This window comes from Oncorhynchus keta, chromosome 5 (genome assembly GCF_023373465.1).
Source record: "Oncorhynchus keta strain PuntledgeMale-10-30-2019 chromosome 5, Oket_V2, whole genome shotgun sequence".
NCBI lineage: Eukaryota > Metazoa > Chordata > Actinopteri > Salmoniformes > Salmonidae > Oncorhynchus > Oncorhynchus keta.
In genome coordinates this window covers 39,065,360-39,082,859 of record NC_068425.1, presented here as the reverse complement: position 1 = coordinate 39,082,859, position 17,500 = coordinate 39,065,360, and the positions used below count along the sequence as shown (strand labels likewise).

At 45.9% G+C, this 17,500-nt stretch overlaps 1 long non-coding RNA gene across 1 annotated transcript; it reads right to left on the bottom strand.

Moving 5' to 3' along the window:
* Positions 1-12,453: 12,453 nt before the first annotated feature.
* Positions 12,454-12,674, bottom strand: LOC127929933 (uncharacterized). Its single transcript, XR_008136375.1, has 3 exons — positions 12,613-12,674; positions 12,543-12,577; positions 12,454-12,507 (listed from the first exon to the last, which is right to left on the bottom strand). It is a non-coding gene; the product is annotated as an uncharacterized LOC127929933 (long non-coding RNA).
* Between the last annotated feature and the right edge of the window lie 4,826 nt (positions 12,675-17,500).

Below are 17,500 nucleotides of genomic sequence, written 5' to 3'. Positions count from 1 at the left end.
ACTATGTAATGTTGTAGTGCTGACATTCATTCTGTGTTATCACTATGTAATGTTGTAGTGCTGACATTAATTCTGTGTTATTACTATGTAATGTTGTAGTGCTGACATTCATTCTGTGTTATTACTATGTAATGTTGTAGTGCTGACATTCATTCTGTGTTATTACTATGTAATGTTGTAGTGCTGACATTCATTCTGTGTTATCACTATGTAATGTTGTAGTGCTGACATTCATTCTGTGGTATTACTATGTAATGTTGTAGTGCTGACATTCATTCTGTGTTATTACTATGTAATGTTGTAGTGCTGACATTTGCCATAATTGGATGAACGTACATTTTTTAACCATTCATTCCACGTGGTTACAGGGTTCATTCCACATAGTTACAGGGTTCATTCCACGTGGTTACAGGATTCATTCCACGTGGTTACAGGGTTCATTCCACGTGGTTACAGGGTTCATTCCACGTAGTTTCAGGGTTCATTCCACATAGTTACAGGGTTCATTCCACGTGGTTACAGGGTTCATTCCACGTAGTTACAGGGTCCATTCCACGTGGTTACAGAGTTCATTCCACGTAGTTTCAGGGTTCATTCCACATAGTTACAGGGTTCATTCCACGTGGTTAGAGGGTTCATTCCACGTAGTTACAGGGTTCATTCCACGTGGTTACAGGGTTCATTCCACATAGTTACAGGGTTCATTCCACGTAGTTACAGGGTTCATTCCACATAGTTACAGGGTTCATGTAGTTATTGGATTATGTAGTTATGTAGTTATTTGGTTGTGTAGTTATGTAGTTATTGGGTTATGTATTTATGTAGTTATTGGGTTATGTATTTATGTAGCTATTGGATTATGTAGTTATTGGGTTATGTAGTTATGTAGTTATTGGGTTATGTAGTTATTGGGTTATGTAGTTATGTAGTTATTGGGTTATGTAGTTATTGGGTTATGTAGTTATTGGGTTATGTAGTTATGTAGTTATTGGGTTGTGTAGTTATGTAGTTATTGGGTTATGTAGTTATTGGGTTATGTAGTTATTGGGTTATGTGGTTATTGGGTTATGTAGTTATTGGGTTATGTAGTTAAGTAGTTACTGGGTTATGTAGTTATATAGTTATTGGTTTATGTAGTTATTGGGTTATGTAGTTATGTAGTTATTGGGTTATGTAGTTATGTAGTTATTGGGTTATGTAGTTACGTAGTTATTGGGTTATGTAGTTATGTAGTTATTGGGTTATGTAGTTATTGGGTTATGCAGTTATGTAGTTATTGGGTTATGTAGTTATTGGGTTATGTAGTTATGTAGTTATTGGGTTATGTAGTTATGTAGTTATTGGGTTATGTAGTTATGTAGTTATTGGGTTATGTAGTTATGTAGTTATTTGGTTATGTAGTTATTTGGTTATGTAGTTATTTGGTTATGTAGTTATTGGGTTATGTAGTTATGTAGCTGTTATATGGTTATGTAGCTGTTATAGGGTTATGTAGTTATTGGGTTATGTAGTTATTGGGTTATGTAGTTATGTAGTTATTGGGTTATGTAGTTACATATTTATTGGGTTTTGTAGTTATGTAGTTATTGGGTTATGTAGTTATTGGGCTATGTAGTTATGTAGCTGTTATAGGGTTAAGTAGTTATGTAGCTGTTATAGGGTTATGTAGTTATGTAGCGGTTATAGGGTTATGTAGCTGTTATAGGGTTATGTAGCTGTTATAGGGTTATGTAGTTGTTATAGGGTTATGTAGTTATTGGGTTATGTAGTTATGTAGCTGTTATAGGGTTATGTAGCTGTTATAGGGTTATGTAGTTGTAGTTATGTAGCTGTTATAGGGTTATGTAGTTGTAGTTATGTAGTTATGTAGCTGTTATAGGGTTATGTAGTTGTAGTTATGTAGTTGTTATAGGGTTATGTAGCTGTTATAGGGTTATGTAGTTGTAGTTATGTAGTTATGTAGCTGTTATAGGGTTATGTAGTTGTAGTTATGTAGCTGTTATAGGGTTATGTAGTTATGTAGCTGTTATAGGGTTATGTAGCTGTTATAGGGTTATGTAGTTGTAGTTATGTAGTTGAAAATAGTAGCCCTCTCTGAATTTCAGTTTACTTCCTGAATTGACTTCTTTCAACTCGATTTGAGCATAACCCTGACACACACACACACACACACACACACACACACACACACACACACACACACACACACACACACACACACACACACACACACACACACACAGAGGACCAGAGGACATGGAAACAAAAACATGCCATTTCAGACACTGAGCACCGCAAGAGACTCCCGGCAGCGACCAACAAGAACGTTCCTGCATCGACTCTGTTTTACTTGGATGTTGTGTCACGGAAAGACCAGACAAATGGAAAAACAACGTGGTCGGTTTCAGTAGACAGCCGTTCTTAAACCATGACACAGTGTCAACCCCTTTATCTAAATAATATACTTCATATGGCATCAGTTTGTACCATTCTACAATTCTAAAGACCTCAACATGAGCTGTATCCACAGTCGTGTCCAGATGTCAGACCAGTGGATCTTCCAGCTGTAATATCATGTCCAGATGTCAGACCAGTGGATCCTCCAGCTGTAATATCATGTCCAGATGTCAGACCAGTGGATCCTCCAGCTATAATAACATGTCCAGATGTCAGACCAGTGGATCCTCCAGCTATAATATCATGTCCAGATGTCCCAGATCCTCCAGCTCAATATCATGTCCAGATGTCAGATGGATCCTCCAGCTATAATATCATGTCCAGATGTCAGAGCAGTGGATCCTCCAGCTATAATATCATGTCCAGATGTCAGACCAGTGGATCTTCCAGCTATAATATCATGTCCAGATGTCAGACCAGTGGATCCTCCAGCTATAATATCATGTCCAGATGTCAGACCAGTGGATCTTCCAGCTATAATATCATGTCCAGATGTCAGACCAGTGGATCCTCCAGCTATAATATCATGTCCAGATGTCAGACCAGTGGATCTTCCAGCTATAATATCATGTCCAGATGTCAGACCAGTGGATATTTCAGCTATAATAACATGTCCAGATGTCAGACCAGTGGATCTTCCAGCTATAATATCATGTCCAGATGTCAGACCAGTGGATATTTCAGCTATAATATCATGTCCAGATGTCAGACCAGTGGATCCTCCAGCTATAATATCATGTCCAGATGTCAGACCAGTGGATCTTCCAGCTATAGTAACATGTCCAGATGTCAGACCAGTGGATCCTCCAGCTATAATATCATGTCCAGATGTCAGAGCAGTGGATCCTCCAGCTATAATATCATGTCCAGATGTCAGACCAGTGGATCCTCCAGCTATAATATCATGTCCAGATGTCAGACCAGTGGATCTTCCAGCTATAATATCATGTCCAGATGTCAGACCAGTGGATCCTCCAGCTATAATATCATGTCCAGATGTCAGACCAGTGGATCTTCCAGCTATAATATCATGTCCAGATGTCAGACCAGTGGATCCTCCAGCTATAATATCATGTCCAGATATCAGACCAGTGGATCATCCAGCTATAATATCATGTCCAGATGTCAGACCAGTGGATATTTCAGCTATAATATCATGTCCAGATGTCAGACCAGTGGATATTTCAGCTAAAATATCATGTCCAGATGTCAGACCAGTGGATCTTCCAGCTGTAATATCATGTCCAGATGTCAGACCAGTGGATCTTCCAGCTGTAATATCATGTCCAGATGTCAGACCAGTGGATCTTCCAGCTATAATATCATGTCCAGATGTCAGACCAGTGGATCTTTCAGCTATAATATCATGTCCAGATATCAGACCAGTGGATCCTCCAGCTATAATATCATGTCCAGATGTCAGACCAGTGGATCCTCCAGCTATAATAACATGTCCAGATGTCAGACCAGTGGATCTTCCAGCTATAATATCATGTCCAGATGTCAGACCAGTGGATCTTCCAGCTATAATATCATGTCCAGATGTCAGACCAGTGGATCCTCCAGATGTCAGATGTCAGACCAGTGGATCCTCCAGCTATAATATCATGTCTAGATGTCAGACCAGTGGATCCTCCAGCTATAATATCATGTCCAGATGTCAGAGCAGTGGATCCTCCAGCTATAATATCATGTCCAGATGTCAGACCAGTGGATCTTCCAGCTATAATATCATGTCCAGATGTCAGACCAGTGGATCCTCCAGCTATAATATCATGTCCAGATGTCAGACCAGTGGATCTTCCAGCTATAATATCATGTCCAGATGTCAGACCAGTGGATATTTCAGCTATAATAACATGTCCAGATGTCAGACCAGTGGATCTTCCAGCTATAATATCATGTCCAGATGTCAGACCAGTGGATCTTCCAGCTGTAATATCATGTCCAGATGTCAGACCAGTGGATCTTCCAGCTATAATATCATGTCCAGATGTCAGACCAGTGGATCTTTCAGCTATAATATCATGTCCAGATATCAGACCAGTGGATCCTCCAGCTATAATATCATGTCCAGATGTCAGACCAGTGGATCCTCCAGCTATAATAACATGTCCAGATGTCAGACCAGTGGATCTTCCAGCTATAATATCATGTCCAGATGTCAGACCAGTGGATCTTCCAGCTATAATATCATGTCCAGATGTCAGACCAGTGGATCCTCCAGCTATAATATCATGTCTAGATGTCAGACCAGTGGATCCTCCAGCTATAATATCATGTCCAGATGTCAGAGCAGTGGATCCTCCAGCTATAATATCATGTCCAGATGTCAGACCAGTGGATCTTCCAGCTATAATATCATGTCCAGATGTCAGACCAGTGGATCCTCCAGCTATAATATCATGTCCAGATGTCAGACCAGTGGATCTTCCAGCTATAATATCATGTCCAGATGTCAGACCAGTGGATCCTCCAGCTATAATATCATGTCCAGATATCAGACCAGTGGATCATCCAGCTATAATATCATGTCCAGATGTCAGACCAGTGGATCCTCCAGCTATAATATCATGTCCAGATGTCAGACCAGTGGATCCTCCAGCTATAATATCATGTCCAGATGTCAGACCAGTGGATCTTCCAGCTATAATATAATGTCTAGATGTCAGACCAGTGGATCTTTCAGCTGTAATAACGTGTGGAATATTGCTCCATCAAATGACAGAAAATACATAGTGAGCCATGTGAAAGAGCCTGCAGAGCTGTTAGCACCCTAGACTGATGGATTAGCACCCTAGACTGATGGATTAGCAACCTAGACTGATGGATTAGCACCCTAGACTGATGGATTAGCACCCTAGACTGATGGATTAGCACCCTAGACTGATGGATTAGCACCTTAGACTGATGGATTAGCACCCTAGTCTGATGGATTAGCACCCTAGACTGATGGATTAGCACCCTAGACTGATGGATTAGCACCCTAGACTGATGGATTAGCACCCTAGACTGATGGATTAGCACCCTAGGCTGATGGATTAGCACCCTAGGCTGATGAATTAGCACCCTAGGCTGATGGATTAGTACCCTAGACTGATGGATTAGCACCCTAGACTGATGGATTTAGTACCCTAGACTGATGAATTAGCACCCTAGACTGATGGATTAGCACCCTATACTGATGGATTAGCACCCTATACTGATGGATTAGCACCCTAGACTGATTGATTAGCACCCTAGACTGATGGATTAGCACCCTAGACTGATGGATTAGCACCCTAGACTGATGTATTAGCACCCTATACTGATGGATTAGCACCCTAGACTGATGGATTAGCACCCTAGACTGATGGATTAGCACCCTAGACTGATGGATTAGCACCCTAGACTGGTGGATTAGCACCCTAGACTGATGGATTAGCACCCTAGACTGATGGATTAGCACCCTAGACTGATGGATTAGCACCCTAGACTGATGGATTAGCACCCTAGACTGGTGGATTAGCACCCTAGACTGATGGATTAGCACCCTAGACTGGTGGATTAGCACCCTAGACTGATGGATTAGCACCCTAGACTGGTGGATTAGCACCCTAGGCTGATTCAAAAGAGCCCTCCATGTTAGTAAACTAATTTAGAAGAGCCCTCCATGTTAGCTAAGTTAATTTAGAAGATCCCTCCATGTTAGCTACGCAAATTTAGAAGAGCCCTCCATGCTAGCTAAGATAATTCAGAAGAGCCCTCCATCCTAATGGATTAGCACGCTAGGCTAATTCAGAAGAATCCTCCATCCTAGTGGATTAGCATGTTAGGCTTATTCAAAAGAGCCCTCCATGTTAGCTAAGCTAATTTAGAAGAGCCCTCCATGCTCATGGATTAGCATGCTAGGCATATTCAAAAGAGCCCTCCATCTTAGCTAAGTTAATTTAGAAGAGCCCCCCCCCCCCATGCTCGTGGGTTAGCACACTAGGCTAATTCTGAAGAGCCTTCCATGCTAGCTGGGCTAATTTAAAATAGCCTTCCATGCTAGCGGGTTAGCACACTAGGCTAATTCAGAAGAGCCTTCCATGCTCGCTGGGCTAATTTAAAATAGCCTTCCATGCTAGCGGGTTAGCACACTAGGCTAATTCAGAAGAGCCTTCCATACTTGCGGGTTAGCACCCTAGGCTAATTCAGAAGAGCCATGCAGAGGAGCACGTTAGGCTAATTAAGGGGATGCTAACACTGACACAACTGCCCAATTCCAAAATGAACCTTAGCCCTGAGGCACTGGTGTGGATCTGAACGGATGGGATAGGTGTACGTACACGAGCACACACAGAACCTTACTAATGCAGCACTCAGTAACACGACCATAACAACACAAATTAGACTGATTTACATTGCCATTGTTTTCCATTCTCCTCTATCTGGAGTCATCAATATTAACATGACAGTCTCCGCAGCTTGAGAGAGTCTAGGAGACTCATCAATATTAACATGACAGTCTCCGCAGCTTGAGAGAGTCTGGGAGACTCATCAATATTAACATGACAGTCTCCGCAGCTTGAGAGAGTCTAGGACAGTCATCAATATTAACATGACAGTCTCCGCAGCTTGAGAGAGTCTGGGAGACTCATCAATATTAACATGACAGTCTCCGCAGCTTGAGAGAGTCTGGGAGACTCATCAATATTAACATGACAGTCTCCGCAGCTTGAGAGAGTCTGGGAGACTCATCAATATTAACATGACAGTCTCTGCAGCTTGAGAGAGTCTGGGAGACTCATCAATATTAACATGACAGTCTCCGCAACTTCAGAGAGTCTAGGAGACTCATCAATATTAACATGACAGTCTCCGCAGCTTGAGAGAGTCTAGGAGACTCATCAATATTAACATGACAGTCTCCGCAACTTCAGAGAGTCTGGGAGACTCATCAATATTAACATGGCAGTCTCCGCAGCTTGAGAGAGTCTGGGAGACTCATCAATATTAACATGACAGTCTCCGCAGCTTGAGAGAGTCTGGGAGACTCATCAATATTAACATGACAGTCTCCGCAGCTTGAGAGAGTCTGGGAGACTCATCAATATTAACATGACAGTCTCCGCAGCTTGAGAGAGTCTGGGAGACTCATCAATATTAACATGACAGTCTCTGCAGGTTGAGAGAGTCTGGGAGACTCATCAATATTAACATGACAGTCTCCGCAACTTCAGAGAGTCTGGGAGACTCATCAATATTAACGTGACAGTCTCCGCAGCTTGAGAGAGTCTAGGAGACTCATCAATATTAACATGACAGTCTCCGCAGCTTGAGAGAGTCTGGGAGACTCATCAATATTAACATGACATTCTCCGCAGCTTGAGAGAGTCTGGGATACTCTTCAATATTAACATCTCTCCTCCACTAATACAGACTCTCTCTGTCTCTAGTGTTTGGGTGGATGTGTTACTCCTCCAGTCATCAGTAACTCCTAACACCTGGTGGCAGTGTGCCAGGCAAACATCACACTGCTGGGTGACTATATCATACTGTCATCAATACTCCACTCCCTGGGACACGGTACGGGGGGAGGTGTGGGAGAGGAGAGGATTTGTCCTTTTTACAGCAGGAGGAGTGGAGGAGAAAGAGAGAGAGAGAGAGAGAGAGAGAGAGAGAGAGAGAGAGAGAGAGAGAGGCAGAGATAGAGAGAGAGAGGCAGAGATATATATATATAGATAGATAGATAGATAGATAGATAGATAGAGAGAGAGAGAGAGAAAAGAGAGAGAGAGAGAGAGAGAAAAGAGAAAGAGAGAGAGAGGAGAGAGGGTACTGCAGGGGTGTGTACCAGCCCCCCCAACCCGTTCTCTTTTACTGCACTATCAACTTGATTTGAGCTGACTGCTCATTTGACCCCCAGCATTGGGGTCAGCAGCATTCAAACCATTCCTCCCTCAAACCACAGCAGAATGACACTGCCACACACACACACACACACACACACACACACACACACACACACACACACACACACACACACACACACACACACACACACACACACACACACACACACACACACGCACACACACGCGCGCGCGCGCACACACATTCCTGATGTCACAGACTAATGAAATTTCGTCCCATTTCCGAAGACCATAATAATCAAACAACCGTGGCAACACAGGTGAAGATGCCTGCCTGCCCCCTCAATGAGTGTGGGTGGGTGAGTTGTGAGTGGTGTGTGTGTGTGTGTGGGTGAGTCTTTCTCTGTAGTGAAACACCTCTCCTAACCCCTCTCCTAACCCTAACCCCTCTCCAATCCCTCCCCAAACCCTCCCCAATCCCTCTCCTAACCCTAACCCCTCTCCAATCCCTCTCCAATCCCTCTCCCAATCCCTCTCCTAACCCTAACCCCTCTCCTAACCCTAACCCCTCCCCAATCCCTCTCCTAACCCTAATCCCTCTCCAATCCCTCTCCCAATCCCAATCCCTCTCCTAACCCTAACCCCTCTCCTAACCCCGTGGCTCAGTTTACTCTCTCTCTGAAAAACAAGAGTGAAATCTTACTGTGTGAATCTAATTTGGACTCGGTGTTAATGATTTCATATCCAATTAATAAACAGACTGTTTAACATTGTATAATCACAGTCAGACATCTTTTCTTTCACACACACACACAGTGTCTTCTGAGAGCGTGGTAATTCAGCAGAGTTCTATCATGAACTCAGAGAGACGACCAAGTTGAACACCGCAGGGGGTTATGGGTTGCCAGGGTGTGTAGAGGAGGCCATTGCAGGCTTGTTATAATCAGCTAATTAAGCACTTTAGCTGTGTTGCAAACACAGCTGCTTCATACCCACTAATGAACAAACTGCAGTGTACACACAGAGAGAGAGAGAGAGAGAGAGAGAGAGAGAGAGAGAGAGAGAGAGAGAGAGAGAGAGAGAGAGAGAGAGAGAGAGAGAGAGAGAGAGAGAGAGAGAGAGAGAGAGAGAGAGAGAGAGAGAGAGACATTGCGCACACACACATACAAACACACACAAACACACACACACACAATCTCCCTGCAGAATTTATCCATGTTTCTCCAAATGTCAAATTTAGAAGGTTAACCCTTTCCTGCCTGGAAGACTGTGTTCTGTTTCTTCCTGGACCATAACCTCGGTGTGCACTAAATTACAATCATTTGCTGGTGTCACGAAAACATGATACATATTTTAAAAGCTGAGGAACAGCCCATTCAAGTGGTATGACATACAGTAGCACCATATCAATCAAATGGTAATCAGTCAAGACAAAACACCTGTGAAAATGTCTATCTTCTACAAAAATCTGTTTTTTCTCCCAGACACCCTTCTAATGACGAAAAAGAAAAATTTGGAGCACATCGCATCAAGGCCATCTTCCTCAATGACCTCCCAGTAGCATCAAGGGACATCGTCCTCTATGACCTCCCAGTAGCATCAAGGACATCGTCCTCTATGACCTCCCAGTAGCATCAAGGACATCGTCCTCTATGACCTCCCAGTAGCATCAAGGACATCTTCCTCTATGACCTCCCAGTAGCATCAAGGACATCTTCCTCTATGACCTCCCAGTAGCATCAAGGGACATCGTCCTCTATGACCTCCCAGTAGCATCAAGGACATCGTCCTCTATGACCTCCCAGTAGCATCAAGGACATCGTCCTCTATGACCTCCCAGTAGCATCAAGGACATCGTCCTCTATGACCTCCCAGTAGCATCAAGGACATCGTCCTCTATGACCTCCCAGTAGCATCAAGGACATCGTCCTCTATGGCCTCCCAGTAGCATCAAGGACATCGTCCTCTATGACCTTCCAGTAGCATCAAGGACATCGTCCTCTATGACCTCCCAGTAGCATCAAGGACATCGTCCTCTATGGCCTCCCAGTAGCATCAAGGACATCGTCCTCTATGACCTTCCAGTAGCATCAAGGACATCGTCCTCTATGACCTCCCAGTAGCATCAAGGACATCGTCCTCTATGGCCTCCCAGTAGCATCAAGGACATCTTCCTCTATGGCCTCCCAGTAGCATCAAGGACATCTTCCTCTATGGCCTCCCAGTAGCATCAAGGACATCGTCCTCTATGGCCTCCCAGTAGCATCAAGGACATCGTCCTCTATGACCTCCCAGTAGCATCAAGGACATCGTCCTCTATGACCTCCCAGTAGCATCAAGGACATCGTCCTCTATGACCTCCCAGTAGCATCAAGGACATCGTCCTCTATGGCCTCCCAGTAGCATCAAGGACATCGTCCTCTATGACCTCCCAGTAGCATCAAGGACATCGTCCTCTATGACCTCCCAGTAGCATCAAGGACATCTTCCTCTATGGCCTCCCAGTAGCATCAAGGACATCGTCCTCTATGACCTCCCGGTAGCATCAAGGACATCGTCCTCTATGACCTCCCAGTAGCATCAAGGACATCTTCCTCTATGACCTCCCGGTAGCATCAAGGACATCGTCCTCTATGACCTCCCGGTAGCATCAAGGACATCGTCCTCTATGACCTCCCGGTAGCATCAAGGACATCGTCCTCTATGACCTCCCGGTAGCATCAAGGACATCGTCCTCTATGACCTCCCGGTAGCATCAAGGACATCGTCCTCTATGACCTCCCAGTAGCATCAAGGACATCGTCCTCTATGACCTCCCGGTAGCATCAAGGACATCGTCCTCTATGACCTCCCAGTAGCATCAAGGGCATCGTCCTCTATGACCTCCCTGTAGCATCAAGGACATCGTCCTCTATGACCTCCCAGTAGCATCAACGACATCGTCCTCTATGACCTCCCAGTAGCATCAAGGACATCGTCCTCTATGACCTCCCAGTAGCATCAAGGACATCGTCCTCTATGGCCTCCCAGTAGCATCAAGGACATCGTCCTCTATGACCTCCCAGTAGCATCAAGGACATCGTCCTCTATGACCTCCCAGTAGCATCAAGGACATCTTCCTCTATGGCCTCCCAGTAGCATCAAGGACATCGTCCTCTATGACCTCCCAGTAGCATCAAGGACATCATCCTCTATGACCTCCCAGTAGCATCAAGGACATCGTCCTCTATGACCTCCCAGTAGCATCAAGGACATCGTCCTCTATGGCCTCCCAGTAGCATCAAGGACATCGTCCTCTATGACCTCCCAGTAGCATCAAGGACATCGTCCTCTATGACCTCCCAGTAGCATCAAGGACATCGTCCTCTATGACCTCCCAGTAGCATCAAGGACATCGTCCTCTATGACCTCCCGGTAGCATCAAGGACATCGTCCTCTATGACTTCCCAGTAGCATCAAGGACATCGTCCTCTATGACCTCCCTGTAGCATCAAGGACATCGTCCTCTATGACCTCCCGGTAGCATCAAGGACATCGTCCTCTATGACTTCCCAGTAGCATCAAGGACATCGTCCTCTATGACCTCCCTGTAGCATCAAGGACATCGTCCTCTATGACCTCCCGGTAGCATCAAGGACATCGTCCTCTATGACTTCCCAGTAGCATCAAGGGCATCGTCCTCTATGACCTCCCAGTAGCATCAAGGACATCGTCCTCTATGACCTCCCAGTAGCATCAAGGACATCGTCCTCTATGACCTCCCGGTAGCATCAAGGACATCGTCCTCTATGACCTCCCGGTAGCATCAAGGACATCGTCCTCTATGACCTCCCTGTAGCATCAAGGACATCGTCCTCTATGACCTCCCGGTAGCATCAAGGACATCGTCCTCTATGACTTCCCAGTAGCATCAAGGGCATCGTCCTCTATGACCTCCCAGTAGCATCAAGGACATCGTCCTCTATGACCTCCCAGTAGCATCAAGGACATCGTCCTCTATGACCTCCCGGTAGCATCAAGGACATCGTCCTCTATGACCTCCCGGTAGCATCAAGGACATCGTCCTCTATGACCTCCCGGTAGCATCAAGGACATCGTCCTCTATGACTTCCCAGTAGCATCAAGGGCATCGTCCTCTATGACCTCCCTGTAGCATCAAGGACATTGTCCTCTATGACCTCCCAGTAGCATCAAGGACATCGTCCTCTATGACCTCCCAGTATCATCAAGGACATTGTCCTCTATGACCTCCCAGTAGCATCAAGGACATCGTCCTCTATGACCTCCCAGTAGCATCAAGGACATTGTCCTCTATGACCTCCCAGTAGCATCAAGGGCATCGTCCTCTATGACCTCCCAGTAGCATCAAGGGCATCGTCCTCTATGACCTCCCAGTAGCATCAAGGGCATCTTCCTCTATGACCTCCCAGTAGCATCAAGGACATCGTCCTCTATGACCTCCCGGTAGCATCAAGGGCATCGTCCTCTATGACCTCCCAGTAGCATCAAGGACATCTTCCTCTATGACCTCCCAGTAGCATCAAGGACATCTTCCTCTATGGCCTCCCAGTAGCATCAAGGGCATCGTCCTCTATGACCTCCCAGTAGCATCAAGGACATTGTCCTCTATGACCTCCCAGTAGCATCAAGGGCATCGTCCTCTATGACCTCCCAGTAGCTCAGCATCAAGGACATCGTCCTCTATGAAGGCTTTCATGGTCCTCCTCATCCTGAAGGCTTTCATGGTCCTCCTCATCCTGAAGGCTTTCATGGTCCTCCTCATCCTGAAGGCTTTCACGGTCCTCCTCATCCTGAAGGCTTTCACGGTCCTCCTCATCCTGAAGGCTTTCATGGTCCTCCTCATCCTGAAGGCTTTCATGGTGCTCCTCATCCTGCAGGCTTTCATGGTCCTCCTCATCCTGAAGGCTTTCATGGTCCTCCTCATCCTGAAGGCTTTCATGGTCCTCCTCATCCTGAAGGCTTTCATGGTCCTCCTCATCCTGAAGGCTTTCATGGTCCTCCTCATCCTGAAGGCTTTCATGGTCCTCCTCATCCTGAAGGCTTTCATGGTGCTCCTCATCCTGAAGGCTTTCACGGTCCTCCTCATCCTGAAGGCTTTCATGGTGCTCCTCATCCTGAAGGCTTTCATGGTCCTCCTCATCCTGAAGGCTTTCATGGTGCTCCTCATCCTGAAGGCTTTCACGGTCCTCCTCATCCTGAAGGCTTTCATGGTCCTCCTCATCCTGAATGCTTTCATGGTCCTCCTCATCCTGAAGGCTTTCATGGTCCTCCTCATCCTGAAGGCTTTCATGGTCCTCCTCATCCTGAAGGCTTTCACGGTCCTCCTCATCCTGAAGGCTTTCATGGTCCTCCTCATCCTGAAGGCTTTCATGGTCCTCCTCATCCTGAAGGCTTTCACGGTCCTTCTCATCCTGAATGCTTTCACGGTCCTTCTCATCCTGAATGCTTTCATGGTCCTCCTCATCCTGAAGGCTTTCACGATCCTTCTCATCCTGAAGGCTTTCACGATCCTTCTCATCCTGAAGGCTTTCATGGTCCTCCTCATCCTGCAGGCTTTCACGGTCCTCCTCATCCTGAAGGCTTTCACGATCCTTCTCATCCTGAAGGCTTTCATGGTCCTCCTCATCCTGAAGGCTTTCACGATCCTCCTCATCCTGCAGGCTTTCACGGTCCTCCTCATCCTGAAGGCTTTCATGGTCCTCCTCATCCTGAAGGCTTTCATGGTGCTCCTCATCCTGAAGGCTTTCATGGTCCTCCTCATCCTGAAGGCTTTCATGGTCCTCCTCATCCTGAAGGCTTTCATGGTGCTCCTCATCCTGAAGGCTTTCATGGTCCTCCTCATCCTGAAGGCTTTCATGGTCCTCCTCATCCTGCAGGCTTTCATGGTCCTCCTCATCCTGCATGCTTTCACGGTCCTTCTCATCCTGAATGCTTTCATGGTCCTCCTCATCCTGCAGCGGTGACCCACAGCTCATCTGCCATCAGCGTCCTCCTCCTCGTGGACAGGGACTCAGCATTATCCTGCTGGTCTCCTCTTTCCATGACTAAAACTCAAACATAAATAAAATGAACATTTAAAATGTGAACCAGTGACAATCCCCTCCAAAGAATATATATGATGAGTTATATTCAGAATTACACTTCAGTACATAGAAAATAGGATCGTCAATGAAGGTTTATAGTGTTTCCGCTAGTTGTCAATTGCAAGGTGACACAGATTTTATTATCCAAATGTTTTCCCTATAACACTAGAAAACATATAATATCTGGCAGCGTAGCCTAGTGGTTAGAGCGTTGGACTAGTAACCGGAAGGTTGCCAGTTCAAACCCCCGTATATATCCCCCCCCCCAAGCAGACACATTGATGGCTCTGAACGAACTTTATTTAACTCTTTGCAAACTGGAAACCATTTATCCGGAGGCTGCATTCATTGTAGCTGGGGATTTTAACAAAGCTAATCTGAAAACAAGACTCCCTAAATTTTATCAGCATATCGATTGCGCAACCAGGGGTGGTAAAACCTTGGATCATTGTTACTCTAACTTCCGCGACGCATATAAGGCCCTGCCCCGCCCCCCTTTTGGAAAAGCTGACCACGACTCCATTTTGCTGATCCCTGCCTACAGGCAGAAGCTAAAACAAGAGGCTCCCACGCTGAGGTCTGTCCAACGCTGGTCAGACCAAGCTGACTCCACACTCCAAGACTGCTTCCATCACGTGGACTGGGACATGTTTCGTATTGCGTCAGATGGAAATATTGACGAATACGCTGATTCGGTGTGCGAGTTCATTAGAACGTGCGTCAAAGATGTCGTTCCCATAGCAACGATAAAAACATTCCCAAACCAGAAACCGTGGATTGATGGCAGCATTCGCGTGAAACTGAAAGCGCGAACCACTGCTTTTAATCGGGGCAAGGTGTCTGGTAACATGTCCGAATATAAACAATGCAGCTATTCCCTCCGCAAGGCTATTAAACAAGCTAAGCGTCAGTACAGAGACAAAGTAGAATCTCAATTCAATGGCTCAGACACAAGAGGCATGTGGCAGGGTCTACAGTCAATCACGGACTACAGGAAGAAACCCAGCCCAGTCACGGACCAGGATGTCTTGCTCCCAGGCAGACTAAATAACTTTTTTGCCCGCTTTGAGGACAATACAGTGCCACTGACACGGCCTGCAACGAAAACATGCGGTCTCTCCTTCACTGCAGCCGAGGTGAGTAAGACATTTAAACGTGTTAACCCTTGCAAGGCTGTAGGCCCAGACGGCATCCCCAGCCGCGCCCTCAGAGCATGCGCAGACCAGCTGGCTGGTGTGTTTACGGACATATTCAATCAATCCCTATACCAGTCTGCTGTTCCCACATGCTTCAAGAGGGCCACCATTGTTCCTGTTCCCAAGAAAGCTAAGGTAACTGAGCTAAACGACGACTCACTTCCGTCATCATGAAGTGCTTTGAGAGACTAGTCAAGGACCATATCACCTCCACCCTACCTGACAACCTAGACCCACTCCAATTTGCTTACCGCCCAAATAGGTCCACAGACGATGCAATCTCAACCACACTGCATACTGCCCTAACCCACCTGGACAAGAGGAATACCTATGTGAGAATGCTGTTCATCGACTACAGCTCGGCATTCAACACCATAGTACCCTCCAAGCTTGTCATCAAGCTCGAGACCCTGGGTCTCGACCCCGCCCTGTGCAACTGGATACTGGACTTCCTGACGGGCCGCCCCCAGGTGGTGAGGGTAGGCAACAACATCTCCTCCCCGCTGATCCTCAACACGGGGGCCCCACAAGGGTGCGTTCTGAGCCCTCTCCTGTACTCCCTGTTCACCCACGACTGCGTGGCCACGCACGCCTCCAACTCAATCATCAAGTTTGCGGACGACACAACAGTGGTAGGCTTGATTACCAACAACGACGAGACGGCCTACAGGGAGGAGGTGAGGGCCCTCGGAGTGTGGTGTCAGGAAAATAACCTCACACTCAATGTCAACAAAACTAAGGAGATGATTGTGGACTTCAGGAAACAGCAGAGGGAACACCCCCCTATCCACATCGATGGAACAGTAGTGGAGAGGGTAGCAAGTTTTAAGTTCCTCGGCATACACATCACAGACAAAACTGAATTGGTCCACTCACACTGACAGCGTCGTGAAGAAGGCGCAGCAGCGCCTTTCAACCTCAGGAGGCTGAAGAAATTCGGCTTGTCACCAAAAGCACTCACAAACTTCTACAGATGCACAATCGAGAGCATCCTGGCGGGCTGTATCACCGCCTGGTACGGCAACTGCTCCGCCCTCAACCGTAAGGCTCTCCAGAGGGTAGTGAGGTCTGCACAACGCATCACCGGGGGCAAACTACCTGCCCTCCAGGACACCTACACCACCCGATGTTACAGGAAGGACATAAAGATCATCAAGGACATCAACCACCCGAACCACTGCCTGTTCACCCCGCTATCATCCAGAAGGCGAGGTCAGTACAGGTGCATCAAAGCTGGGACCGAGAGACTGAAAAACAGCTTCTATCTCAAGGCCATCAGACTGTCATTGACACTGACCCAACTCCAGCCACTTTAATAATGGGAATTGATGGGAAATGATGTAAATATATCACTAGCCACTTTAAACAATGCTACCTTATATAATGTTACTTACCCTACATTATTCATCTCATATGCATACGTATATACTGTACTCTACATCATCGACTGCATCCTTATGTAATACATGTATCACTAGCCACTTTAACTATGCCACTTTGTTTACTTTGTCTACATACTCATCTCATATGTATATACTGTACTCGATACCATCTACTGTATGCTGCTCTGTACCATCACTCATTCATATATCCTTATGTACATATTCCTTATCCCCTTACACTGTGTATAAGACAGTAGTTTTGGAATTGTTAGTTAGATTACTTGTTGGTTATCACTGAATTGTCGGAACTAGAAGCACAAGCATTTCGCTACACTCGCATTAACATCTGCTAACCATGTGTATGTGACAAATAAAATTTGATTTGATTTGATTTGAGCTGACAACGTACAAATCTGTCGTTCTGCCCTGAACAGGCAGTTAACCCACTGTTTCTAGGCCGTCATTGAAAATAAGAATCTGTTCTTAACTGACTTGCCTGGTTAAATAAAGGTAAAATTATTTTA